The sequence below is a fragment of the Puma concolor genome, chromosome B3, assembly GCF_028749965.1.
Source record: "Puma concolor isolate L17-30 chromosome B3, mPumCon1.1.hap2, whole genome shotgun sequence".
Classification (NCBI taxonomy): Eukaryota; Metazoa; Chordata; class Mammalia; order Carnivora; family Felidae; genus Puma; species Puma concolor.
In genome coordinates this window covers 87180868-87207192 of record NC_141672.1, presented here as the reverse complement: position 1 = coordinate 87207192, position 26325 = coordinate 87180868, and the positions used below count along the sequence as shown (strand labels likewise).

At 38.5% G+C, this 26325-nt stretch overlaps 1 pseudogene; it reads left to right on the top strand.

Moving 5' to 3' along the window:
• The first annotated feature begins 51 nt into the window (after positions 1 to 51).
• On the top strand, positions 52 to 23810 carry LOC147580182 (large ribosomal subunit protein eL34 pseudogene; annotated as a pseudogene).
• The last annotated feature ends 2515 nt before the right edge of the window (positions 23811 to 26325 follow it).

The window sequence follows — 26325 nt, the reverse complement described above, 5'->3', positions numbered from 1 at the left end:
AACTAAAGAGCCTTCTGTCTAGCTTTTTTAATGTTTATATATTTTGAGTGAGCAAGCACGAGCGGGAGAGGAGCAGAGACAGAGAATCCCAAGCAGGTTCCACACTGTGCTGTCAACGCAGAGCCTGGCATGGGGCTGGCTCCCACAACTGTGATATCATGACCTGAGCCGAAATCAAGAGTCAGACACTTAACCAACTGAGTCTCCCTGGCCCACCCTGTCTAGGTTTTATAGCTATTTGTCTTAAGAACTTATTTTAGCTTGTAAATTTCATAAATGTTTATTTCTGAAACCCTCTTTTGCTGCAAATTTAGGTTGATGGGGAGACAATGTCCCGTGAATGCCCTGATATAAAGATGTGCAGTTGTTAGGTAAAGACTGAGAAGCCACTTTTTTTCTTATGTAAAATACAGGTACATACATATTTTATAGGTAATATTCAATAAGTTAACTGGAAAATATACAATTTATCTTTCTCTTTTCATTTGTAAACTGAGCTTAACCAGGTAATAAAGGAATGATAAACATCATTCACCAAAATGCTGTTTTTTCATATTTTGCTTTATGTAGCACATGGGCTCAGTAGCTTATCATATTATTCAATAAAGATATTATACTAGCTTCTGGGGATAACAGTTAAGCCAAAACAGCCACTCTCTACCTGCACAGAGCTTATTGTCTCAACAGAGATGGACATTCAAATAACCACATGAATACATGTGAAATTACTAGCGTAGTAAGGATTTTGAAGAAAAGGGACATAGAGCTACAAGCACATACAGCATGTAACGGACCTGGTCTGGGGGTCAAGAAAGACCTCCCTGAGGAAGTGACATTTCAGCAGTGGTCTTAGAGAGTAGGAGTTAATAAGGTAATGGAGGGAGAAACATGTGCAAAGGCCCTATAAGGTCCATAAAAGAAGGCCTGCAGGAGTTACACCAGTGGTCAGAAACCAGCGGTGCGAGGACTTACTCTCCTCCTGAAGGATGGTGGTTATCACAAGAACAGTGGAAGCCCTTGAAGAATTTTAGAGGAGGCCTGTGATAGGATTGGTTTTACTTTTGTAGAACCTTACTATGGTTGTCTTGTGGAGCATGGGTTATAGGCTCAGCAAGCAGACCACTGAGGGACTGGCAAGAGCACAATTGAGACATGATATAGCCAGGTTGACTTGGTTCAGCTGTAGCTAGCAGCATTTTTAAAAAAATTTTTTTCCATTTTATACTACATAAAGGACATTTCCCTTTAAAAAGTATTTTAAATTTGGGATGCCTGGGTGGCTCAGTTGGGTTGAGTGTCCAACTCTTGATTTCGGCTCAGGTCATGATCTAGAGCTGTGGGATCAAGCCCTGTATCTGGTTCCACACTAAGCATGGAGCCTGCTTAAAATTCTCTCTCTCTCTCTCTCTCTCTTCTGCCCCTGCCCTGTTTGCACCCTCTCGCTCTAAAAATTAAAAATTTTAAACAAAATTCTGACTTGCTTTATGCTTTTGAGTTGCAAAATCTGATTCCATAAACAAGGGTGAAACCTCTGGCAACAAATAGTACCAGAAAAACTCTTATTTTCTACTCAAGAATGAGACATAAGAAATTAATACTGTATTGAATTATCCTGTTGTGTGTGTGTGTGGGGGTATGTTCTTACGTAGCTATTTTCCATAACCTCTGGATTTGCTGATTTGGCAGACAAATAGAAATTTAAATGCTCGAACTTTACGTCAAATTAAACTGGCTGGTTTTAAATAGGTTTTTTTCCCCAAATACAAATTATGTGCTTATTCTAGAAAAAAGTTCAAACATAGATGTATGACAAAGAGTGAAAACTACACTTCCTTTCCACCTTTGAAAAGCATGGGATAGCAAGCTAGAAAGTGAGCATGCTCTGGAACCAAACTATTTGGATTCCTATCACAATAGGGTAGTGATACTTCTAGTGATATTTTGGATACTTCTAGCCATAAATGTAAAGAATTTACATAAGCTCTTCTTATAAAATAGGGATTAAAAACTAGGGCTGGTTTTTCCCTCTTCTGGAGATGGCATCATAGGCATTCACAATGGTCCAGCATTTGACATCCCATCTTATGCTGTCCTATAATACAGCCTCTAACAAAACTTAAGGTATCCCAAACCCCTGGAATAGAATAATTTACTGTTACACCAAAGAGATTGGGAAAGCATCAGAATCAGCGTGTGGTGTGTGTGCTCAGGCTGGCTTCAAGGAGTTCATGCTGTGAGACCTACAGTTCTTATGAGGTTGTCTACAAGGAGAAAACAGCAGGGCCTAGGGTCGTTCCACATGTGCTAAGTGTGTTTGTGATAGGATCAAGCATGCTTTCCTTATTAAAGAGCAGAAAATCATTGTGAAAGTGTTGAAGGCACAAGCACAGAGTCAGAAAGCTAAATGCAAAAATGAAGCTTTTTGGTCTGGGGTGTCTGGCTCTCAAGGTCATCATCTCATGGTTTGTGGGCTCAGGCCCCACATCGGGCTCTGTGCTGGCAGCATGCAGCCTGCTTGGGATTCTCTCTCTCCTGCTTCCTCCTCTTGCTTTGTCTTTCAATATAAACTTGAAAAAAATTATTTAAATCAAAAGGCTTGTTCTGTTAAAAAAAAAAAAACAAAAACTAGGGCTGGGGGCACTTGGGTGGCTCAGTTGCTTAAGCATCCTACTCTTTATTTCGGCTCAGGTCATGATCTCGGTTTGTGAGTTCAAGCTCTGCCTCAGGCTCTGCACTGACCATGCGGAGCCTGCTTGGGATTCTCTTTCTCTGCCCCTCCCTTGTGCTCTCTCTCAAAATAAATTAAAAAAACCAAGAAACTACGGTTGTAGTGAAGAGTAAATGAATTAATGAATACATCTAATGTAATTACAGCAGTGCTTAGCACATACTAAGTGTTCAATAATCTTTATGCATGTGGATATGCATATATAGACATAAAGGCAGTTATATCTTTCACATTATTCTACCATCTGCTTTTCTCAACTTTCCATACCAGCCCATATGCAAATTATTTAGTATCTGCATGATTCAATGATATGAATATATCAGAATTTAACCATTTCTTATATTGGATCCTTGTATATATCTTTGCATAGTTGTACTGGTATTTCTGTAGGAGTGATTACTAAAATGGGCCAAAGGGCATATGCATTTATAATTTTGATATTATGCCTTCCATACACTAGTTGATACTCCCAAATGGCTGAATTTTTAAACAACCCTTTTAAATGATATTTTTAGGTGGTATGAGTCCCTATGAAAGTCTAACAAACATCAGTGACTGATATTAACAGATTCTAAGGCTACTTTGCTACAGTTTGTTACTGAGCATTGTATATATATTGAATAAAAGTATTTTCAGAATTCCATATAGTCATGAGAATAAAACTACATACTAAAGTTCCTCCTGAGTTGTAAGCATTTAAGCTCCTGAGTTAACAGAAACTATTTCCATTTTTGTAATCCCAACATCTAGTACAGTACCTGGGAATGGAGTATATCACTATATATCAGTGTGTGTTAGTCAAAAATCAAAAGAATGATTACATTAAGTAATCGTACCTCAAAAGCCACATAGCTTTTGTTCCTCTCCATTTGACAAGAGCCAATCCCAAGGAAGTTTGTAACATCTACTTTTTAAATTTTTTAATGTTTTTTTTATTAATTTTTGAGAGAGACAGAATGCGAGTAGGGGAGGGGCAGAGAGAGAGGGAGACACAGAATCCGAAGCAGGCTCCAGGCTCTGAGCTGTCAGCACAGAGCCTGACATGATGCTTGAACTCACAAACTGTGAGATCATGACCCGAGCAAAAGTCTGAATCTTAACCAACCTAGCCACCCAGGAACCCCTACTTTCTTTAAACTTGAAAACACTTTCCCCTAAATTAAGAAGCATCTCTTCTTACAGTGTTAAGCCTCTTTAGTTAAGGTAGCTAATGTTTAAATACTCAATGTAAAAGCATTTTAAATGTGTTACGTATTTCAGATAGGAAGGATTCTCTGCAATAGTTTTATCATTATTGTACTTAGCTCAGTAATTCCTTACCAGAAACTAAACATTTGTTCATACCTAGCCCTAAAGGTGGGAATGACAAGAGTTTAAATGGGATGCCTCTTTGTTCAAATGGCTGCCAGTCCTCTTGGTCTACAGCAGAAACTGCTACAATAGGTTATCGACACCCAGGTCTTTTGTCTTTTCTGACATCTGGAGCCTACCTCAGCCTACGTCTCTGGTTTGGTTCCTCCCATTTTAGTAATCTGCATTATTAGAAATTACCTCTTCCAAGTAATGAGTGACACACAGTGAAGTTTCAGTGCATTCTCAGCCCATGCTGCTTTATTGCCAAAAAATATATATATACACACACACAGGTACAGAGTTTCCAACTCGTATAGCAGTTCCCTTTTACATCAAAGAATAACATTTCTTCTGAAATCCCAAGGATGCATAGATTAAAAAAAGCAAGCTGCCTTTTGTAATACTTTCAACATTCAATGAAATCCTTTTAACATTTTACCAATGGTGCAAGTGAAGAAAATGCAGAACAGCAAGTAAAAACAACTGTACTTGTAGGACAGTAAATAAAAATATGTGAATGATACCCTAATATGACTGTAAAGGATGGGTGGTTTTAAGGTAAGTGCCAAGACTATTACTGTTGTTGAAGGGCTGACGATAATGTATTGCCACAATACTGTTCTTATACCTGGGAGAAAAACTGATGGCATGGCATACTATCACCAAAGGAGAAAAAACCGTTTGAAAATTGCAACCTTAAGAGATCTACTTTGATTTTAAAGGAGGTTTAGGAGTTAAGAGTTCCTAGAGAAATCTGTGATGCTTGGTTTTCCAACTATTTTAATATGCTTTTGTGGAATAATGGGAACAAAGAGAAACTTTCTTCGTATCTTTACTGGTTTCATTGGTTGACAACATTATCAATAAGTGGCAAAGAGAAAATTTATATATGGGATATGACATCTCACTTCCTGTACTTAAGTGGAGACTAAACACTGCAATGACTATAAGTATAATTCAGTTCTGAACTACTAGAAAGTCACAATTTCCACTTAAGCATTCCTAAAAGTATTTAGACCAAAACCCCACAGCAAACAGGTTAAAATGACTTTAGAAAAATTATTTTTCAATCAAACATGAAACTTGGGAGAGGCCTAGTGAGAATCATCTATTCTAATTCTGAATTCTCTTCTGTTTAGGCCACTCAGATATGAATTCCATTTGTACATTATTTTTCACGATCATTTGCACTTATAATGGCTATTTCTAAGGAATATTCTCAAAAGTTTTAAGCTATCACAATAAACTGATCTATTTTCCACATCAAGTAAGAAAATGAATGGCAAGGATTTTTGTTGTTGTTTTTATGAGGAAACCTGTTCCTGTTCACCTGGGATCAAAAGCTTTAGGCAACAAATTATGCAGTCTAAGCAAAAGATCATGGATAAAGCCCTGGCTATAAATTTTAAAAACACAATACATTTATATAATATAGTAACAAAAGAGAACCCAAGTCACAGATTTGTCAACATTTTTAGCACTGTTTCTACAAAATCAAACAGTCTCCTTTGCGGGAACCTTTATGACTGGAAGAGTTGGCTGGTTACCTGAAAATGCTGGAATATCTGAAATAGGATACTGAATTCCAAGATTCTAGTTTTAAGAGATCCAAACTTAAGCCACATAAATTTCATCAGACAAATCCCCATACTTAACATTACTTTCTATAATCTACACTGGTATTCCCTACTTTCCTACGCTTTCTGAAACTCTGCACCTTTCTGATTACTAGAGCCATAGCAGCTTATTTATTTATTCCACATGCTTAGTTTGTGCCTTAGTTTTGTTTTTAAACATGCTTGGGGACTAAGGGAAGCAGGCAAGAGGTGAGAGGGTGAGCACTGTCATGCTCTCTATTCCTGACAGTTTGAATGTCTTGTGGTCGCCCCTGTTTATCTTCTAGCTCCCATTTTCAATGGAAGTTATGATAATCTTTAATTAGAAAATGAAAACGAATAATCCAAACAGTAAATTCAGGCTATTGGTTTAAGTCTCTATTGCTTCATTAATAAATGCATATATATATGTATCTACTAGTCACCATATAACACTGGACATTTTCAATCATGCATTAAAATATTAGTACTCTAAAATCAGAGTTACGGGCCTGCCACTCTTGGTTGCTTCCACTTTCATTCAGACCCAGTTTTAATAAACATGCAGAAAAGACCCCGTGATTCAGAGGAATTAGGAAAAATAACAAGCATGCATGCCAAATTTCAACTGAAAATGTGGGTTAATAAAGTGATTGCTTAGAAATGCAGGCAGGGCAGGTGCTCCACATCACAATGCTATCTCAATAGAGGTACAAAAGTCACACACAAAGAGGTTAAAATCAGGACCACTACTCAATTATAAAAGGCTTAATTGCAAATCCTGGCCCTTTTGGGTAAAGAATGATGTAAAAACTCGGGGAAAAGAAAGAGAATTGAGCAGTTAAGTTTTCTTGGCCATTTATTGACACCTATAGCATAGAAGAGCATAGGTGGTATAGTGATGAAGATGTTTTTAGGCAGAATGGTTTCTGATTCACATTAATGAGCTTTATCTGCACAACCCCCTGGGGAAAGAGAGTTTATGAACAGCAGAGCTAATAAAATGTAAACTCAAAATCAATGCCCTGAAATTTAGCATAGACTTCTGCTTTTGAAAACTGTTGACCAAGGGATCCTTCCAAATAGGGTATGGTTAATAGCCAAGCAATGTTCTGAATAAACTAGAAGCGATTTGCTTGCAACAGCAGCACCATGAGAATGTAAACTCCTGGAGGCCAAGGGTCTCTTCATATTTTGCATATCACAGGTACACAAAGAGTAAACATGAGACCACAACATTAAAAATAACTGCATACTCAGAGACTACAAAAACTTGTAACACATTTTAGCATTTACAACTATAACGTGGCTGTTAAGAGTAGTCTTTAATTGTTCTAAGTAACTAAGTTGACATCACTATAATACACAGCGGTGTCCTCATGATCGTGCAGATGAGTGAATATTGCTTGGTTATTCCAATGTCTTTAACACCAACTGCTGGCGTAAGACATTAAAAGAGGAGCTATAATCAATTTAATATAGCCTTCTCCCCATCCTTTGGAGTTGCCATATAAGAATTAAATATTCAAGAGGCACTATTTTCTTAAATCCACTCCACTTTTAGTTTTTTCCCTGGGAAAACAAGGGAACATAGACCCAATCTTTTCAAGGAACTTCAAGGTGCTAATGGCCAAAATGAACTATTCCACTATTATAGCCTGATGTGAGGTGTGTGATTCCCCAGATCAAGAAACTAGTTTGCTGGGCTCTTTATTAAATTAAAATAAACAGTCACAGGCCGAAGTCCTCAGCACAGCTACATCAGACAGGGTTTAAAAAACCAACATACTGTGTTTGGCTATTCCCTTCAATCCTTTGCTTTACATCTTTAAATTCTAACTCCCCTACCACTCCCTTACCACAGCCATAAGGAAAACCCAGCTATCCAAGTTCTTGGCTTGTTTTTAACCCAAACATACACACACAACAAACTTTTCATTTTTTAAAATGCACCCGGAAAACTAATGGAGAAAAGAAGAGGTGACAAACAACAAAGTCTGCTATTCTGTAGATGCCTGTTGCTGACAAGAACATCAAGCAAAGTCCCCACATGATGGCTTCAGTGGAGCTACATCAGTAGTACATTTGTTTCCAGGTTAACCACTAGAAAAATTTCATTCAATGGCTCTAACCCTCTGCTTTAGGAAACAAATAGGGTCTCTAACCTTTAAACTTACACAAAAGTTGCTAATTCTCACACAATGATATATTCATATACATTCAGTTTTATAAGTACCTTTTATATGTTCTTTGTCTAAAACATCTTTTTCCTTGTTGATCGCAGAGCTTCACAACCTCAAGTAATAATATTTATTCAACTGTACAACTTTGCTAATACAATTTACTATACATGCAAAACTGTTATTGCTACTAAAATTCTACCTCTTGAAAATCATTCATTTTATGGCTTTTATTTTTTATTTTTTGCAATAGGAAGTATCCTTTCCTATATACTGTGCTATTTTGATATTTTGCATTCATTACCTTTTCAGAGGTATTTTTAAAAATGTTTAAATGCTTTTCAGAAATGGATTCTCCCAGGTAATAAACTTCTTGAGCCAAGAGTACAACTACTTTAAATACACTATGAGAATCTAAACCTGGGTCCCTGGATATCTGCTGCTGCAAAGTCTATTTGTTTAAGCTTGCTTCTGTACAGGAGACATACCTCATTAGTTTTGCATTTCACATCATGGTAACTGTAGAACCTGTGTCAATAAATCCTGAACTCTCAGAATACTGAGTTTTAAAAATCACCTCAGAAAACTGCCCTTTCCAAGTTCTCAAGGCAGCTTTTAGAGGTAGGAATTTCTCTTCCACAGAAAGCTATCTTAGGCTTTCAGAACAAAACTTTTATTTCCACAAGGAAAAGGAGAAAAAAGTGAAAGCTGTCTGAGGTGGCTTACTCTATCTAACCAAGCAAAATAGATAGTTATTACAGGGCAACCTGGGTAAGCTCTATCTAGCTACATTCCAATTCTCATAAAAAGGTCTGGAATCCCATCAACACACAATTCAGATTCTGAAACAGGAAAAGCCCGTGACAAATTAATGAAGGACACTGAACTACTGACCAGTGTTCTTCGGTAACAAGTAGCATGCTGCAGACAGGAAATGTAAATTGTCTGCAGATTAGAAAAGCACTTGATTAACATAGCATCTGAGTAAGACATGCAAAATATAAAAGAATTTCTTGATGCAAAAGGAGTGGATTAAATAATAATAAACCTACGAGACACACAGTGTGAAAACAACCTAAGAACAGTTTCATCTCAAACAGAGCAAAAAAGCAGAATCATGAAATGGGGACTCATTTTGATTTGAGGCTTCTTAAGACACAAGGGCAGCTGGTTTCCAGCTACCTCAGAGAAAGCTTAAATAACCTCAAACATAGTATTTCACATTGTGATCCCACATTTCTATTCATAAATGAGTCTTTTTGGCCTTAATCGTCTTTCCCCAGAGAGAAGATCACGATTGAGATATTTATGAAAAAAGAAAAGGTCTCAATTTTCCACTCATTTTACACTATTGGTTATTATCAATAATTCATCCTGAAGTTTAAATTATTACTAGGCTCATGCACTAACCCCTAACATGGCACTACAATATGCTACCAAGCACTAATGCTTACAAAACTATACACATCTCAAAATGGAAGACATTGGTGATTTTGTTGTTCTTAAACAACTTGTAACATTTGTCCACAAGTATTAAAATATACATATATATATATATTTCTATTGCACATATCCCGTTTTTGTTGAACTTTTTAAAAAGAAAAACGGCCAGGTGACATGGATGAACAAAGGGAACGAAGTAGGCATATTCTCGCCTAAAATTACAGCCTTTGCCATCAAGAAGGGGACAAAATAGACCAGGGGAGGGGGGGAATGTAGGTGTATTTAGTAAACCCTGGGCTAGTACAATTGGCACGTACCATTTTGGTAGATGCCATCTGGTGACAACAATTAAAGATGCAAGAACAACTTGAACGAGATCATTCAGCAGTGGTTCTTTTAGGTATGAAATAAAAAATACAAAGCAAATGGAGAAGATGAGTCTGATACATAGTCAACAAGTGGGCCAAAGATGGTTTCACTGGTGCTGACCGTACAGAGTCCCTATCCCCTGGGCCAAATGACCCTACCCAAAACACTGCAAAAAGGACACAGGGCAGATGGATAACAGACAAGAGAAGATATAAATTCTCAACATACCAGTGAGATTCATGTATGTAGGTTCCATTCTGTCTTTAACAATTCCAAAATACTAAAGGAAAATATAAGTTGGCTAAGAAGTCAGAGAAAAATTTAAGTTACCTTTATCCGAAGTTACTTCTATGCTTTACCACTCAGTATTTATCTTCAAAGGAAATTATATCTTATCTATATTACGTGAGTATTTTACTAAAAAGCTTTCTTATGACAATTCAAATAGTTTGACCAATTTAGCTAATCATTAAGAGTGCTCAACATTTCCCATTTTTGGTCATTTCTATCACTGCTAAATTTTGGTAAATCTGCTCTAAGTTTTCAGCATCACAGCATGTATGGCCCTAGGCAAATTCCCTAAGTCACAGATAGGATCTAAGAAAATGTGTTCTTAATTGCATCTAAGAAGTTTTAAGTTCTCTCTCACAAAGACCCATACGGTTTTATTCTTTTTATGTAAAGACCTGACAATTCAGACACTGGTCCTCTGTTGATCTGGAAGCAAGAACAGCTTTCTTTACACAATAGTCTGTTCATCACATGGTGCAGGTTTTAAGAGAAAGAAGGAAGATCCGTATTTCTTACTGAACTATTTTTCTTGTTTGAGGTTTTTTCCAGACCCTGAACTTCTTCTAAATCAACCACAAGTTTGGGAACATTGCTTTTGAGGTCCATTCTCTGATGAGAAAGTTCAGTTCCAACTGCGTAAAGTTACCTGAGTCCCAGACCTGACAGCCTCACCTAGAAAAATAAACTAAACACTTGAGTACCCACCTTGGATCAAAGGAAAAAGGCTATTTAAATTTTTAGAAAAATCAAGCTACAGAATGTAAAATGCCATGAAGTCAGATGGAGCTGCATAAGGCATTTTTGCTTCTTTTTCTCAGGAGAAAGGAATCTTATGGAAACTCTTCTCATCCCCCTGCCCTCCATTCCTCCATGTCCAAAATTGAAGGCAGGTCATAATGTAGGATCCACCATATTTTCTGAACAGAAAAACCACTTAAGCCACTCTTCTTCCTGCCTTAGCAGTATGGAAAACCAAGTCTCAAGTGTTATGTAAGACTGCACAAAAAAGAATGAAGTAATTTGAAATATAACAGCCTCTCATCTGAGCTAGATGAACAGGGTTCCATCACTGGACTTGAAGTTGTTTTGTTTCCTTTTCCAACCTTTCAGTAAACTCAAGCATGGATTCACAGGGTTAACAAATGCATAATGTGGTCCAAAGACTTCTGAGACAGAAGCCAACAGCTTCCTTCTCTAAGAGAAAAATCCCTCTTCTCATCAAAATGTAGATTTACACATGTGAAAATGTGTAGTTTACAGAGACTCTGTTAACCCTGCAGTATCTTGTCTTTATGCTTCTTTATTACATCAAAGGTTTTATTGCAAAATTAGACCTTTGTTCTTTTCCAGCAAACATACTTCACAGGATGAATTTAGATATTTAATATGTTAATTTTTAAGCATCTCTTTCATTTCATATTAGAACACATATTTGGAATTTATTCTTGCAGATTCAACTGTGCTTATGACAGTGGCTGAAATTGGAAGACATTAAAAAAAAAAAAACCTTATGTCATCCATACTTGCTATTTATTTAGTCTTCTTGTTTGGAACAAAAGGTAAAGAATTTAAAAAATGCCAACATCTAAGCACCTGTTTGAAATTAAACATCAGCCCCAGCTTCCAAAATAATTTCTTTATAATTAAGCAAAAGCAGAACATGCATGTCAGTTGCTTCTTTCTTCCTGGAGCGCTCAGCAAGACGACTGCATCCTAGGAGCTTCTCTATGTTGAATCAGAGAAGTGGAACCAAAAGAAAAGCAGCTTTTTCCAATCCAAATCATGGAGGTAAAACATGTACAGAAGAGATATCCACATTTCAAGAATAGGGAAAGTGGCTGGGTAAAAGAAGAAGGACTACCTACTCCAGGAGAAACACAGAATACCTGGAAATACAAAATAAATTAAAAACAGGGAGGTTAAGACAGGTACTTCTGCATGAGCTTACTTTTAAAAATATTTAAAAACACATAGAAAATATATTTTAGATTACACACTGTCTAAAAGAAAATGTCCAACCATAACATCGAATTCAGTATTGTCATCAGAAAAGCAGAAGCATTAGTCAGAAAAAATATATAAGCACAACAGAAAAAAATTACATTTATATAAAAACTTGTATTATAAAACAAGACACACACATATCCATTTCCTATTATGCAAATGGAGTAAGGTGCCTCAAGTTTTTATAGCCCTGATTCTACACAGAACATGTGTGTTTAAAAGCAAATAAACCTTGGGGCGCCTGGGTGGCGCAGTCGGTTAGGCGTCCGACTTCAGCCAGGTCACGATCTCGCGGTCCATGAGTTCGAGCCCCACGTCGGGCTCTGGGCTGATGGCTCAGAGCCTGGAGCCTGTTTCCGATTCTGTGTCTCCCTCTCTCTCTGCCCCTCCCCCGTTCATGCTCTGTCTCTCTCTGTCCCAAAAATAAATAAATGTTGAAAAAAAAAAAAAAAAGCAAATAAACCTTAAAAAAATAATAAAGTAATAAGAGCAGCTGTACTCCCAATTTGATAGAACTACTTGTACTCAAAGCTGTATCATCTTATTTTGAAAGAAAATTTTTTTTAACGTTTATTTATTTTTGAGAGACAGAGACAGAGTACAAGTGACAGAGGGGCAGAGAGAAAGGGAGACACAGAATCCAAAGCAGGCTCCAGGCTCTGAGCTGTCAGCACAGAGCCCGACATGGTATGAACCTATGAACCGCTAGATCATGAGCTGAGCCAAAGTCAGACGCTTAACTGACTGAGCCACCCAGGCACCCCTGTATAATCTTTACTTTAAATTATCTTCAACAACTTAAGACTAACAGTGAACAATAAAAATTTTGTAAAATAGAGGCACCTGGATGGCTCAGTCTGTGGAGCATGTGACTCTTGATCTCAGAGTCGTGAGTTCTAGCACCACGTTGCCTGTAGAGATTACTTAAGTAAATAAAACGTAAACTCTTTTTTAAAAAAAATTTTTTTTAATGTTTATTTATTTCTGAGACAGAGCATGAATGGTAGAGGGACAGATAGGGAGACAGAATCCGAAGCAGGCTCCAGGCTCTGAGCTGTCAGCACAGAGCCCGATGCGGGGCTCGAACTCACAGACGGTGAGATCATGACCTGAGCCGAAGTCGGTCGCTCAACGGACTGTGCCACCCAGACGCCCCAAACTTAAACTCTTAAATACAAAGAAGAGGGGCACCTGTGAGTTTGAGCCCCGCGTCAGGCTCTGTGCTGACAGCTTGGAGCCTGCTTTGGATTCTGTGTCTCCTTCTCTCTCTGCCCCTCCCCCACTTCTACTCTGTCTCTATCAAAAATAAACAAATGTAAAAAAAAAAAAAATTTAGAAAAAGCACAGAGAAGAAACTGAGGGTTGATGGGGGGTGGGGTGGGAGAGGGGGAAATGGGTAATGGGCATTGAAGAGGGCACTTGTTGGGATGAGCACTGGGTTTTGTATGTAAGCAATGAATCACAGGAATCTACCCCAAAAACCAAGAGCATACTTTACATACTTTATATGTTAGCCAATTTGACAATAAATTAAATTTTAAAAAAAAGAAAAAAGACAGGGCGCCTGGGTGGCTCAGTTGGTTAGGCGTCTGACTTCGGCTTAGGTCACGTTCTCATGGTTCGTGGCTCAGGCCCCGCGTCGGGCTCTGTGCTGACATCTCAGAGCCTGGATCCTGCTTTGGATTCTGTGTCTCCCTCTCTCTGGCCCTCCCCAGCTCACGCTCTGTCTCACTCTCTCTTTCAAAAATAAATAAACATTAAAAAAAAAATTTTTTTTTTAGGGGCGCCTGGGTGGCTCATTCAGTTGAGTGTCCGACTTCAGCTCAGGTCATGATCTCACGGTTCGTGAGTTGGGCCCCGCATTGGGCTCTGTGTTGACAGCTCAGAGCCTGGAAACCTGCTTCCGATTCTGTGTCTCCCTCTCTCTGGCCCTCCCCAGCTCACGCTTTGTCTCACCCTCTCTCTCAAAAATAAACATTAAAAAAAATTTTTTTAATTAAAAAAAAAGAGAAAAGAAATGCAACTTATTAGATAAAATCAACTTGTATCAAGTTTGAGAATACTTTCATGGTACTGTTACTAGAGAGCAACAAAACTAACACTGTAATAAATGAGGTTTTGTGATTAAAAAAAAAAGAAAAATTACTTAATACACAGTGTTGCCAAGAATGCAATGAAACAAGAACTATCTTAGGCTGGGACAACCTATTAAAAACATTTTCTGTAATGTGTAGAAAAACATGCATAAGGTAGATCAGAATTGCACTGTTTGTAATTATAAATAACAGTAACATCCCAGATGACCTTCTAGTCAGAACTGGCTACATTAATTATGGTACTTGTAAGCAGTTGGATACTATACAGCAGTCAAAAAAGAATAAAAAAAGCTATGTATTACTATGAAAATTTGGTAAGAGAAGCAAAAAGAAAAATATGGATCAAAGTTTGTCATATTCTCCTTTTTGGATAAAAGGCAAGAAGTGGGAAATGTCTTTGTATTTTATTTTATTTTATTACTTTTTTTTTTTTTGTATTTGATTTTATATGTGGAAAGAAACTCTGGAAAGGTACATAAGAAATTAATAAAAATGGTTTTTTATTTAGTAGTAGCAGCTGCAGAAACTGAACCAAAAAAAATTAATAACAATAATAATAATAATAATACTTAAAAAAATGTTTTTGTAAAATATAACCACAAGTAAAACAATGTGTACTATACCATGGTCACCAAATAGAAGTATGTAAAAATATCATCAGTTCATTGCTAAATATAACACTTTTTAAACTGCAAATATGTGCAAAAGTAAATCAAACAAACAAGGACAATATTAATGTAATTCCATGTACATGAGGTACCTAAAACAAAGTAGAAGAGGTAACTAGGGACTGGGGGTAGTGGGGAAGGGAGTTAATTAATTTCTGCTTGGGATGATTAATAAATTCTGGAAACAGTGGTGGTGGTTATACAATATAAATATACATTTTTAAAAAATGTTTATTATAAATACACTTAATGCCACACAATTCTACATTTAAAAGTGGTTACAATGATATATCTTATGTATTATTTTACAATAAAAAACATGTAACAAATGCTTATGAAAAGCTGAAATAAATTAACTTACAAAAATGGCCAATAAGCAACTGGCTAACTCATCTTCCTGGGCCTCCATTTTTAATAAAAAAAATACCTCAACTCTAAACTGAATTTGAGTAACCCAGGTTGAAGACAAGACAAAGTCTTAAATCAAAAATCACAAAAGGAAAATTTAAACTAACTTTAACATGGGGTTCCTGGGTGGCTGAGTCGGTTAAGTGTCAGACTTTGACTCAGGTCATGATCTCATGGTTCTTGAGTTCGAGCCCTGCATCAGGCTCTCTGCTGTCAGTTCAGAGCCCACTTGGAATCCTCTGTCTCCCTTGTTCTCTGCCTGTCCCCCTGCTCGCATACACATGCTCTCTGGCTCTCTCAAAAGTACATAAACATTAAAAAAAAATTCTCTAAAATAAATTAATTAATTTTCACTATTTGTAGATGAACCAAATAGTGAGCACCAGGGTGGCTCAGTTGGTTGAGCAGACTTCAGCTCAGGTCATGATCTCAAGGTTTCTGAGTTCGGGACCCACATCAGGCTCTCTGCTGTGGGCGCGGTGCCCACTTCAGATCTTCTGTCTCCCACCCCTCCCCCTCCCCCTGCTTATTCTCTCAAAAATAAAATAAACATTAAAAAAAAATAATAAACACAAAACTACTTTTCGGGGGGGGAACCCTAAAGACTCCACCAAAGAATTACTAGAACGTTATGATGTATGAATTCAGTAAAGTCTCAAGATACAAAATCTGAGAATACAAAATCTGTTGCCTTTCTATATACTAATAATATATATAGTAATAATAATATATATAATATTTAGTAATAATGAAGCAGCAGAAAGTAATTAAGAAAACAATCCCATTCACAATTGCATCAAAAATAATCAAGTACCTAGGAATAAACTTAACCAAAGAGGTAAAAGACCTATACTCTGAAAACCACAGAACAGTGATGAAAGAAACTGAAGAAGACACAAAGAAATAAACATCCCATGCTCATGGACTGGAAGAACAAATAGTTTAAAAAAAAAATTTTTTTTTAATGCTTTTATTTTTGAGAGAGAGACAGAGCTCCAATGGGGGTGGGGCAGAGAAAGAGGGAGACACAGAATGTGAAGCAGGTTCCAAGCTCTGAGCTGTCAGCACAGAGCCCAATGCAGGGCCCAAACCCACAAACCTGTGAGATCGTGACATGAGGTGACATGAGCCGAAGTCAGACAACTGACTGAACCACCCAGGCACCCCTGGAAGAACAAATATCGTTACAATGTCTATACTACCCAAAGCAATCTACAGATTTAATGCAATCCCTATCAAAATACTGACAGCATTTTTCACAGAACTACAACAATCTTAAAATATATACAGAACATAAAGGACCCTGAATAGCCAAATCAATCTTGAAAAAGAAAAGCAGGGGCACCTGGGTGGCCCAGTCGGTTGAGTGTCTGACTCTTGATTTCATGGTTCATGAGATCGAGCCCCGTGTTAGCTTCTATGCTGACAGCGCAGCCTACTTGGGATTCTCTGTCCCTCTCTCTCTGTCCCTCCCCTGCTTGTGATCTGTTTCTCTCTCAAAATAAATAAATAAACTTGAAGAAGAAGAAGAAGGGAAGAAGAAGAAAAATAAAAGCAAAGTTTGAGGCATCACAATTCTAGACTTCAAGTTTTATTACAAAGCTGTAGTAATCAAAACGGCATGGTAGTGGCACACAAACAGATAAATAGATCAATGGAAGAGAAAAGAAAACTCAGAAATAAACCCACAATGATATGGTCAACTAGTCTTCAACAAAGAATATCCAATGGAAAAAGTCTCTTCAATAAATAATGTTGGGAAAACTGGACAGCTGCATACAAAAGAATGAAACTGGACCACTTTCTCATATATATATACATGTACACACACACACACACACACACACACACACACACACACAGGAGCACGAACATGCACAAGTTGGGGAGGGGCAGAGAAACAGGGAGAGAGGGAGAGGGAGAGGGAGAGAGGGTGAGAGAGAATGAGAAAGAATCCCTGGGCAGAGGCTGATGTAGGGCTCGAACTCATGAACCATGAGATCATGGCCTGGGCCAAAGTCAGACACTTAACCGTCTAAGCCACCCACATGCCCCTGGACCACTTTATTACACCATACATAAAAATAAACTCAAAATGGATTGAAGACCTACATGTGAGACTTGAAACCATAAAAATCCTTGAAGAGGTTAATAATTTCACTGACATCAACCACAGCAACATTTTCCTACATATGTCTCCTACAGCAAGGGAAATAAAAGCAAAAATAAACTACTGGGACTATACCCAAATTAAAAGCTTCTGCAGAGCAAAAGAAATAATAAACAAAACAAAAAGGCAAACTACTCAGTGAAAAAAATTTTTTGCAAATGACATATCTGATAAAGAGTGCCAAAATATATAAAGAATTGATACAACTCAAAATACCAAAGAAACAAATAATCCAATTAAAAAATGGGCAGAAGACATGACTAAACATTTCTCCAAAGAAGTCATGACACATGAAAAGATGCTCAACATTAGTCATCATCAGGGAAATGCAAATCAAACTACGATGTGGGGCACCTGTGTGTTGCTCAGTCAGTAGAACATCCAACTCTTGATCTCAGGGTCATGAGTTCAAGCCCCACATTAGGCATGGAGCCTACATTAAAAAAAAAAAAAATCTACAATGAGGTATCACCTCACACCTGTCAAAATGGCTAAAATCAAAAACACAAGAAACAACAAGTGTTGGCGAGGATGTGGAGAAAAAGGAATCCTCTTGCACTACTGGTGGGACTGCAAACTGGTGCAGCCAATGTGGAAAATAGTATGGAAGTTCCTCAAAAAGTTACAAATGGAACTACCTATGATCCAGTAAATGCACTACTCAGTATCCACCCAAAAAGTACAAACACACTAATTCAAAGGGATACAGGCACTGCTATGTTTATAGCAGCATTATTTACAATAGCCAAATTATGGAAGCAGCCGAAGTGTCCATCAACAGATGAATGGATAAAGAAGATATAGTGTATATATACAATGGAATATTACTCAGCTATAAGCTTAATGAAAGCCAAAAAGCTGAATAAGCCAAAAAGAATGAAATCTTGCCATTAGCAACAACATGGATAGAGCTAGAGAATATAATGCTAAGCAAAATAAATCAAAGCAAGACAAATACCTTGTGATTTCATTCCTATGTGGAATTTAAGAAACAAAACGAATTAGCAAAGGAAAAAAAGAGACAAACCAACAAAGACTCTTAACTATAAAGAACAAACTGATGGTTACCAGAAGGGAGATGGGTAGTGGGATGCGTGAAATAGGTGATGGGGATTAAGAAGTGCACGTGCCATGATGATCACTGGATGATGCAAGAAATTGCTGAGTCACTATATTGTACATCTGATCCAATTATTATATTGTACATCCAATATAACACTGGATATTAATTATACTGGAATTAAAATAAAGGCAAACATAAATTAATTCAGAATCAAATCAGGAGAAAGAGAATTACAGAATTTGCATTGATGCAAAAGTAGAAGTAAGAGTAAAAAATACAGAAGAACCACATAGGGCCTTTAGAACACCACAGGCAACAGAGCTGTTTCATTATATAAGCTTACTCAGGCTAATTCAAATTTTGCATCAGTCATTAGACTGTTCTGTAGTTCAATTATAATGACAAGATAACTAGTAGTAATGTTGACGAAGAAAGAAGATACAAGCTAGTTCTTTCCAGGAGTAAATATGCTAAAAGAATTCTACGCAAACCAAACACCAAAGAAGCCTTTAAAAAGAGCACCTTTTCTGGGAATGCAAACTGGTGCGGCCACTCTGGAAAACAGTACAGAAGTTCCTCAAAAAATTAAAAACAGAACTGCCCTACGAACCAGCAACTGCACTACTAGGTATTTATCCAAGGGATACAGGTATGCTGTTTCAAAGGGACACACGCACCCCAATGTTTATAGCAGCACTATCAACAATAGCCAAAGTATGAAAAGACCCCAAATGTCCACTGATGGATGAATGAATGAAATCTTGCCATTTGCAACTATGTGGATGGAACTAGAGGGTATTATGCTAAGTGAAATTAGTCAGAGAAAGACAAACATCATATGACTTCACTCATATGAGGCCTTTAAAATACAAAACAGAGGGGCGCCTGGGTGGCGCAGTCGGTTAAGCGTCCGACTTCAGCCAGGTCACGATCTCGCGGTCCGTGGGTTCGAGCCCCGCGTCAGGCTCTGGGCTGATGGCTCAGAGCCTGGAGCCTGTTTCCGATTCTGTGTCTCCCTCTCTCTCTGCCCCTCCCCCGTTCATGCTCTGTCTCTCTCTGTCCCAAAAATAAATAAACGTTGAAAAAAAAAAAAATTTTTAAAATACAAAACAGATAAACATAAGGGAAGGGAAGCAAAAATAATATAACAACAGGGTGGGGAACAAAACATAAGAGACGCAAATATAGAGAACAGAGGGTCACTGGAGAGGTTGTGGGAGGGGAGATGGGCTAAACGGGTAAGGGGCATTAAGGAATCTACTCCTGAAATCATTGTTTCACCATGTGCTAACTAACTTGGATGTAAATTATAAAATAAATAAATTATAGAAAGAAAAAAAAAAAAAGCGCAACTTTTCTTAATAGGGAACCTATATAGAGTGTCTTATAAACAAATTCCTTTAGGGGCACCTGGATGGCTCAGTTAGTTAAGTGACAGAGTGGATTTCAGCTCAGGTTGTGATCTCACAACTAGTGGGTTCAAGATCCATGGTGGGCTGTGCTGTTAGTGCAGAGCCTGCTTGGGATTCTCTCTCTACCTCCCCCCCCCCGCCCCTCTGACCCTCTACTACTCATGCTCTTTCTCTCAAAATAAAGAAAATTAAAAAAATTGCTTCAGCAATACCTTCTAATAAAAATGTATGGGGGCGCCTGGGTGACTCAGTCGGTTAAGTGCCTGACTCTTGGTTTCTATTGTGGTATAGTAGTTGGGTGTCAAAATAGTGACCAACTGAATGAGAAGGAAGTGACAGTGAGGGACTTCTGAGACAAGGTCATGGAGGGGGCTATGACTTTTACATTGTTCTCTTGGACTGCTTATTCTGGGAGAAGCCAGATGCCATGGACATTTAAACATCCTTAGAGAGGCTGACACTGGCAGGAATGGAGGCTTTCTACCACCAGTATGAATTTATCAGCCATGTGGAATGAGCCACCATGGAATTAGATAACTGTCACCCCAACCAATATCTTGACTGCAACATTAGAAAAGAACCCAAGCCAGAAAACCCCAGCTAAACTGCTCTGTAAGTCCTGACCCACATAAACTGTGAGAGATGATACATGTTTCCTGTTGTTTTTATCCATTGAGTTTTAGGTAATGTGTTATGCATCAATAAATAACTAATCCACTTTACTTCCTCTAAGGACAGGAAGAGTGATGTATTATGGGAGTTTAACACTCCTTTCTTACTTCGCTTATGTAAATTCAGAACACATTTAAAAAAATACAATGCATATCCTTATTGTTCCAGTTAAGTTTTGTGTTTTTTTTTTAATGTTTACTTTTGAGAGAGAGAGAGTGCAAGTGGGAGAGGGGCAGAGAGAGAAGGAGACACAGAATCCTTAGCAGGCTCCAAGCTCTGAGCTGTCAGCACAGAGCCTGATGTGGGGCTTGAAATCACATGCCATGAGATTATGACCTGAGCTGAAGTAGGATGCTTAACTGACTGAGCCACCCAGGAGCCCCAGTAGTGGAATTTTTACTTACCTTTTTTCAACTTCTTTTGGTGGTAAAATACACATAACATAAAATTTATCATCTTAACCCTTTTTAAGTGTTCAGTTCAGTGGTATTAAGTACATTCATATTGTTGTGCAAGTATCACCACCCCAACCGTCTTAACTTTTTTCATTTGCAAAACTGAAACTCTGTCCCCATTAAATTAAGAACTTCCAATTTCCCTTTCTGAAGTCCCTGGCAACCAACACCCTACTTTCTGTCTCTATGATTTTGACTACTCTTAAGTACCTTTTATAAGCAGTATATATTTTAATCCTTAAAGCAGCTGTACATTGAATGATTCCCATGTAATACAATCAAGGTATAGCACTAAGTAGATGTTCTGAGTTGAAATGTGTTCTCCCCAAATTCATAAATTGGAATCCTAATGCCCAGTCCCTCAAAATGTGACCTTATTTAGAAACAGAATCACTGCAGATATAATGAGTTAAAATGAGGTTGTATCGGGGGCAGCTAGGTGGCTCAGTTAGTTGAGCATCCAACTCTTGATCAGCTCAGGTCATGATCTCAGAGTCCTCAGATCAAGCTCTGCGTTGGGCTCTGCACTGAGCTTGGCACCTGCTTAGGATTCTCTCTCTGTCTCTCCTTGCTCCACATGCACATGCACTCTCTCTCTCAAAAAATAAACAAACATTAAAATGAAGTCATACTGGGGCACCCTAGTGGCTCAGTCAGTTAAGTGTCTGAGTTTGGCACAGGTCATGATCTTGCAGTTCCAGAGTTCGAGACCTGTGTTCAGATATGTGCTGACAGCTCAGAGGCTGGAGCCTGCTTCAGATTCTGTGTCTCCCTCTCTCTCTGCCCCTCCCCCACTCACACTCTGTCTCTCTCTCTTTCAAAAATAAACATTTAAAAAATAAAAATAAAATAAAATGAGGTCATACTGGAACAGAGTGGGCTCCTAATCTAACATGACTGGAATCCTCATAAAAGAGAGAACTTAGAACACAGACACACTCACAGGCAAAATGCCATGTGAAGACTGGAGTTATGCTGCCACGAGCCAAGGAACCACCAAAAATTAGAAGAAACACATCCTTCCCTAGTACCTTCAAAGGAAGTATGACCCTGGGGTGCCTGGGTAGCTCAGTTGGTTAAGTGTCTGACTCTAGATTTCAGCTCAGTCATGAGCTCATGGTTCTTGGGATCAATCCCCATGTAGGGCTCTGAGCTGACAACAAGGAGCCTACTTGGGATTCTCTCCCTCCCTCTCTTCCTGACCCCAATACCCCCACTTGCTCTCTCGTCTCTCTTGATATGAATAAACTTAAAAAAATTAAAAAGACAAGAAAAATAAATAAAAAATAAAGGTGTACTGAAAAGCTTTAGAAATTAAAAATTAGAATACCAATATTTATCTATAATTAAAACTTAAATAAATATATTCGAGGAACACCTGGGTGGCTTAGTCAGTTAAGCCTCCAACTTTGGCTCAGGTCATCTTACAGTTCATGAGTTGGAGCCCCTCACTGGGCTGTGCACTGACAGTGCAGAACCTGCTTGGGATTCCTTCTCTTCCTCTCTCTGCCCCTGTCCCACTCTCTCTCTCAAAATAAATAAATAAACTTAAAAAATATATATATACTCTAAAATCTGCCTAATAACATTTATATTTTATCAGTTAATCTTCAATCTAATTAAGTCTGTACCTTTTTTCCTTTATCCAATAAAAATTACTAGTTTGGGCAAATGATCATTTTTTTCTTTTTTTATACTTAATACCCTGATTTTGTTGAGAATATAAGATTTAACTTAAATGTATATAATTTCTAATCACTTGTGATGCTCATTTTCTGTTGAAGCTTATTGTTCCACTTCTATCTAGCTATGTTTTGAGCCGCTTAAACAGTATCTGAAAGCATTAGCCACTATTACTCACTTGCCAAATCCTGAGTTCAGATTTTTATTTTCTTCTCGAGAGGAATATAAAAGCACCTGGAAGCCAAAGAAAATGTTCTTCCTGTGATAAGGAAAAATAAAAAAGAGCATTACAGAAAGGATACAGCCCTCACTTGTGCTATATGCCTCTGGGGGCAAAACTATTCCAATGAACCAACGTATTTTAAAAAACATCACTATCAAAAACTACTCAAAAGGAATAGAAAGAAGTTACTCTCTATCTGCACTGGCCCTCATTTTATACAGATTTTATAATTTTAACTAATTTCAAAACTCTTGGATCAGTGGTTCTCAAGTTTTCAAGGAACACAGTTCCCACTGAGAATCTGATGATGCTATGGTGCTATGGTCCCTCTTCTCACAAAAGACCTGTGCTTTACTATAGATGACCACACCCCTGTTTTAATGCAGGAAGGAATAATGTTCTATTCCTTTCCTCTGCCCCATGTATCTTCTTTCTTCTTCTACATGAAATCGAAGGGAAAAACAAACAAACAAAAAACAAAAAAACAAAGACTCCTGAGAAAAGCAAGATAAAGGTCTTATTTAGCAGCCATTTCTTTACCTGATATTTCCAGCTTTGCTAAATCAAGAGTCAGCAAAGACCATACCAGAAACACTCATTCGTATTGTGACATGTCAGTCGAACCAACGTGCCAATTTTAAACAGGCTTCACCAATTCCGAAACCTACCTGTTCGGTAACTTTCGAAGAATTTAACTGAAAGACCGAAAGAGAGGTTATAAAAACCCAAATTACAAAGAGACCCCAGACACAAGAACCGAATACTGAGAGTATTACACTTCGCGACCCCACCACATCACACAAATTACGTTCTAGTAATATCTCCAAAACTCTCATTCTCTCTATAAAAGATAAATAAATAAAAATTGTACACCGACTTTTAGCTCTTGGAAACAAACAACGGTGAATTCTACCGAGACCTTGAGACAGCCGAGATTAATGCGCCATTAAGCCACTACCAGGTCATGCAAGGACAAAGGTGCTTACTCGCATCTTAAAGTTTGAGAGATGGGAGTGGGAACGAATGGACAGGTAACAAGAGAACGTGAATGACACACACAAATTAAATCCCGGGGTGGGGGAGCTTGTTACACCAAATCTCAAGGTCAACGGAGAAGGGACACTAATTATTCAAGGTTGCAACAAGCCTCGATAGATGTCGGAGACTCACGCAAAACAGCGGGCAGGAAGCCGTGAGGCGAGGGATATAGATAAATCAATAAAATAAACATATTCTTTAAAAGATAAAGCTTTGGACAACGCAGACGCTGGCAGATATACACCCGCGTGGGTGCAGTCAACGGGGAATAAGCCGAAAACACAAAGGCAGCCAAAAAGAACCGAGAAGGGCATCGGCGGGTCGAAGTGTCGGTGAGACACACCCCGGAAGGCTAGTACCACCGCCCTGAGACAGCGCAGAAGGAAATCCGTGTCAGGCCGAGGCCCGCGCCAGCCACAGGCAGGCTCTGCGCGCTCCCGTCCCCTATCGGACTGGACCGCGCCACCTCCTGCTAGTTCCCTCATCGCCGGCTTTCTCGGCTTACCTCGCACCAGTCAGCAGAAGCACTCGACCGTCCGGGGGCCTCTCCGCCCCCGGCCCAAAGGCCGGCTCCCGGCGGTGCGCCTCACTCCGCCATCTTCACTCCTTCCCAAATCCGCCAACCCTGCGGCAGCTGCTTCCACAAGCCCCGCCCCCGTCTCTGCCATTGAGTCCTCACTGGATAACGACTTGCGCAAGCGCCCTCTTTTTCCGCTGTAGGTTGGACGGACTGTACGTCAATCAATAACGCCGGCCCATCTCTTTTCCATCTCTCCTTTTGTCGGATTGGGTCCCAGGGTTGAGGTAATAGGAAAAGACGTTGTTGTAATTCACTTGTTAGGAATGTAAAATTATTTCCACGTAGAAGATGTGTCACTTCTTGGAAGGGTAGTCTGGTTAGGCCGTATGACTTTTTAAAGCCACTGTTAGGTTCAACTATACTGCTAATAATTTCATTCTCGGGCCGGGAGCTTTTAATCCTGCGCATGACACCACACCTAGGCAGACAATTTAATAGCTCCAGTTTCTATCTGACTGTCTGACCTGTTTCTACTCCTAAAGGGTCCAAACGTCAGACCGCTGTTTACAGCTCTGGTCAGTACACGAGAGTAGGGTCCTTCTGCCGAATGTCATACGTTATAACTGACAGTTTTGTTGCTTCCTACACTCAGCTGTAGGGCTCTTCAGATATTGTCTTCAAGGATTGTTCCGAGAGGCGGGTAGGGTAATTAGAAGTTACTCTTAGGCTGTGCGGCAGAGGGCTCCCGTGTAGGAGGTGTAGGTCCTCAAACACCAGTACGACTGTCAAACGGGCTGCTTTCCAGAAGAATGGATTCCTAAGGCTGCACCTCCCTGAGATACAATTTCCAAAGTCCTCGGATGGAGCCAAGGAGTCCTATTTTTACAGAAACTTATAAAGGGCAACTACGGGAAAACCTACTGTTAATATCATACCTAATGGTGAGACTTCATACTTCCCCTTTAAGATCAGAAACAAGGCAAGGAAGGACACAGGCTCCCTTCACCTCTATTCAACATGGTACGGGGAGGGTGTGTGTGGCCAGTGCAAAAAGGCAAGCAAACAAAAGGCATCCAGATTGGAAGAAACAAAACTATCTTTATTTGCAGGTGACGTGATCCTCTGTAGAAAATCATAAGGAGTACACACACAGAGGAAAAACAAAAACAAGACTAATGGAACTTATATGTTTAGTAAGATTGCAGGCTACAAGATCAGTATACAAAAATCAACTGTTATTTCTCTACATTAATAACAAAAAATGAAATTAACAACGCATTCACAATAGCATCAAAAAGAATAAAATACTTAGGAAAAAATTTAGTATAACATGTTGAAGATTTATACACCAAAAATATAAAACACACCGAGAGAAATTAAGATCTAAAAAAGTAAAGAGACTTTCCATGTTCATGGATTGTTAGACTCAATATTAAGATAACAGTTCTCAAATTGATTAGATTCAATGCAATACCTAACAAAATCCTAGCACTCTTTTTTTTTTGTAGAAACTAACAAGCTGATCGTGAAATGTATAATGAAATATAAATGTCCCAGAATAGCTAAGACAATTTTGAAAAAAAAAAAAGGTCAGAAATATACTACCAGTTTCAAAACTGACTACAAAGCTATAGTTATTGAGACAGTGTAATATTCATGAGGATAGGACTACAGAATCCATAGAATAGATTTGAGGATCCAGAAACAAACCCTTCGATTTATAGTCAAATTTGTAAAGTTTATTTTCTTTGAGAGAGAAAGTGTGAGTGGGGGAGGGGAGAGAGAGAGAGGAAAAGAGAATCCCAAGCAGGATCCTTACCGTCAGCGCAGAGCCTGATGTGGGGCAAGAACCTACGAACTGGGAGATCATGACCTGAGCTGAAGTTGGATGCTTAATTGACTGAGCCACCCAGGCACCCCTATAGTCTTTTTGACCAAGATGTCAAGATAGTTA